The sequence below is a fragment of the Schistocerca piceifrons genome, chromosome 2, assembly GCF_021461385.2.
Source record: "Schistocerca piceifrons isolate TAMUIC-IGC-003096 chromosome 2, iqSchPice1.1, whole genome shotgun sequence".
Lineage (NCBI taxonomy): Eukaryota > Metazoa > Arthropoda > Insecta > Orthoptera > Acrididae > Schistocerca > Schistocerca piceifrons.
Window position 1 is genome coordinate 503,062,199 of NC_060139.1, and position 3,974 is coordinate 503,066,172.

A 3,974-nucleotide genomic window follows, 5' to 3' on the forward strand; every position below is an offset into this window, starting at 1 on the left:
TTCTCTTCGATTTTGCGCAGAACTTCCTCATTCCTTACCTTATCAGCCCACCTAATTTTAAACATTCGTCTGTAGCACCACACCTCAAACGCCTCGAGTCTTTTCTGTTCCGGTTTTCACACAGTCCAGGTTTCACAAACATACTCATACAATGTTGTGCTCCAAACGTAAATTCTCAGAAATTTCTTCTTCACATTAAGGCCTATTTTTGATACTAGTAGACCTCTGTTGGCCAGGAATTCCCTTTTCGTCAGTGCTAGTTTGCATTTGGTGACCTACTTTCTCTATCCGTCATTGGTTATTTTGCTGCCTAGGTAGCAGAATTCTCTAACTTCATATACTTCGTGACCCTCAATCCCGATATTAAGTTTCTCGCTGTTCTCATTTCTGCTACTTCTCATTACTTTTGTCTTCCTTCACTTTACACTCAATCCATAATCTGCTTCGAGTCTTTTCTGTTCCGGTTTTCCCACAGTCCAGGTTTCACAAACATACTCGCACAATGTTGTGCTCCAAACGCAAATTCTGAGAAATATCTTCCTCACATTAAGGCCTATTTTTGATACTAGTAGACCTCTGCTGTCCATTCCATTCAGCAGATTATCTAATCCTTTTTCTCTTTCACTCAGGTAGCATCGTCATCAGCTAATCTTATCATTGTTATTCTTTCACCTTGAATTTTAATTCCACTCCTGCACCTTTCTTTTATTTCCGTCATAGCTTATTCGCTGTACAGACTGAACAGTCGTGGTGAAAGACTACATACCTGTTTTACATTCTTTTTAATCCAAGCACTTCATTCTTGGTCGTCCACTCTGTCATTCCCTCTTGGCTCTTGTGCATACTGAATATTACTCCTTTATCCTTATAGCTTACCCCTATTTTTCTCAGAATTTCTCAGAGTTTCGGACATCTTACACCGTTTTAAATTGTATAATGCTTTTTCCAGGCCGACGTATCCTAAGAACATGTCTTGATATTTCTTTAGTCTTGCTTCCATTATCAACCGCAACGTCATCATTGCCTCTCTGGTGGCTTTACCTTCCCTAAAACCAAACTGATCGTCATCCAACACATCCTCAATTTTCTTTTCCATTCTTTTGTATATTATTCTTATCAGCACCTTGGATGCATGAGCTTTTAAGCTGACCGATAATTCTCACACTTGTCAACTCTCGAGGTCTTCGGAATTGCATGGATGATATTTTTCCGAAAGTCAGATGGTACGTCGCCAGACTCTCACATTCTACACACCAACGTGAAAAGTCGATCTGTTGCCACTTCCCCCAATGATTTAGAAATTCTGATCGAATGTTATCTATCACTTCCGCCTTATTTGATCTTAAGTCCTACAGAGCTCTCTTGAATTCTCATTCTAATACTGGATTCACCATTTCTTCTAAATCGACTCCCGTTTTTTCTTCTATCACATGAAACAAATCTTCCCCCTCATAGAGGCCGTCAATTTAATCTTTCCACCTATAAGCTCTCTCCTTCACTTTTAACAATGGAATTCCTGTTACACTCTTTATGTAACAGCCCTTGCTTTTAATTTCACCGAATGTTGTTTTGACTTTCCTATATACTGAGTCAGTTCTTCCCACGACCATTACTGTGATGTAAGTAGTGTGTGACTGCTGAAATAAAATCCAGTCTAAGCTTTGTCTTTATCATTGCAGATTGAGACCTGGTGGAAACCATGGTATCAAATTAGATCCTGCTGCTGTTGTCCTTTCTGTATGCAGTGTGTCGGGTGCATCCATTTTGGGACAGGGCACTAGAGATGAAGTTATAGCTTAGCGACTGTTGTACTGGAGCATTAGAAAGCATTTGTCGGCCCGCTGGATTCCGCAGGTTACGAAATTGGCACATACTCGTAGCACAATATAGCTACAGCATTTCGATCACTTAGCACCTATGGTGGAGTAATGGTTTTCGCAGCATCATCAGTAACAGTAATATTTTGCTTTATTTTGAAGTATAATGGGCAACGGCCTTATCGCAGTGGATACACCGGTTCCCGTCAGATCACCGAAGTTAAGCACTGTTGGGCGTGGCCGGCACTTTGATGGGTGACCATCCAGGCCGCCATACGCTGTTGCTGTTTTCTGGCGTGCACTCACCTCGTGATGCCAATTGAGTAGCTAGTCGGCCGAAGAGTAGCGGCTCCGGTCAATGAAAACCATCAATACGACCGGGAGAGCGGTGTGCTGACCACACGCCCCCACGCCCTGCCCCCCTATTCGCATCCTCAACTGAGTATGACACGGCGGTCGGTTGGTCCCGGTGGGCCAGTTGTGGCTTGAAGATGGAGTACCTTGAAGTATAATGCGTTACTATTTAACTTAAAGTGAATGTGGAATAGAACTGTAGCCAGAAGAACAGACAAGTTCAAGCAGGACTCGCGATTAGAGATCTCCATACACTGTATTATGTATATAGATATTTCATCCATAGGTTTTGATGAGTGAGTTTGCAAGTATCAAAATATGTGACATAAATGACCGTTGCATTGACAGTGTAACGGGCGAATTATGATAGGTTGCTAGAAAAAAAATTAGGTATGAAGGTTAGCTGTAAGCCTTGTACCTCAGGTAGAGACGTAAAGTCCAAACCACTTTCGTCAGTCCATTAAGAGGCAACACACACTGAGAAAGCGCTGATTTCAAGCTCACTGATTGTAAACTGGCGGTAAAAAGCGACACAATCAGCTATCATCTCCAAGAAAACACCTCAAAAAGGCGTGTGTAGGGGCCCTCAAACGTCAAGCAAAGCCAGAGAGCAGCGGTAGTTCCAGACCGACAAGATTCCAGATCCAGCAGCCTCGGAACAGAAGAAATACTTTAGTTGATCGATGAAAGGCAGAAGTACAAAAATGTTCAGGGAAATACAGGGATACACAAGTAAAAGTCACTTGGGAATGAAATAAATCGGAAATGCAGGGAAGCCAAGGCGAAATGGCTGAACGAAAAATGTGAAGGAATCGAAAAAGAAACGATTGCCGGAGCGACTGACTTAGCATACAGAGAAGTCAGAACACCTTTCGGTGAAATTAAAATCCAAAGGTGATAACATTAAGAGTGCAATGAGAATTTCATTGTTAAATGCAGAGAAGAGGGCGGATGGGTGGAAAGAGTACGCTGAAGGCCTCTATGAGGGGGTAGAGTTGTCTGATGAAGTGGTAGAAGAAAAAACAGAAGTCGATATAGAAGATATAGGAGATCCAGTACTAGAATAAGAATTTGAAAGAGCTTTGGAAGACTTAAAATCGAATAAGGCAGCAAGCTGGATAAACTTCCATCAGAATTTCTAAAATCAGTGGTGGAAGTGGCACAAAACGACTATTCACGTTGGTGTGCAGAATCTAAGAATCTGGCGAATACCATATGACTGCTGCAATAACATCATCCACAGAATTTCGAACATTGCAAAAGCCTAAAATTGTGAGAACTATTGCACAGTCAGATTAACAGCTCATGCATCCAAGTAACAACAATAAGACACAGAAGAACGAAAAGTAATGGGTACGTTAGATGACGACCAGTTTGGCTGCAGGGAAGGTAAAGGCAACAGAGAGGCAGTTCTAACATTGCTGTTGATAATGCAAGTAACACTGAAGACAAATCAAGACACGTTCATAGGATTTCTCGACCTGAAAAAGCGTTCGACATTGTAAAGTGGTGCAAAATGTTCGAAATTCTAAGAAAAATAGGGGTCAACTATAGGGAAAGAGGGTAATATAGAATATATACAAATGCCAAGAGGAAAAAGTAAGAGTGGAAGTCCAAGAACGGTGTCCTCGGACTGAGATGGATGTAAGAAGGAATGTAGTCTTTCGCCCCTATTGTTCAACCCATACATCGAAGAGGCAATGACGGAAATAAAAATAAAAAATAAATTTAAAAAAAGTTGAAGAGTAAAATAAAATTCCAAGGTGGAAGGATATCAATAATAAGATTCGATGATAACATTGC

At 41.3% G+C, this 3,974-nt stretch overlaps 1 pseudogene; it reads left to right on the forward strand.

Moving 5' to 3' along the window:
- Positions 1 to 1,986: 1,986 nt before the first annotated feature.
- Positions 1,987 to 2,104, forward strand: LOC124778065 (annotated as a pseudogene).
- The last annotated feature ends 1,870 nt before the right edge of the window (positions 2,105 to 3,974 follow it).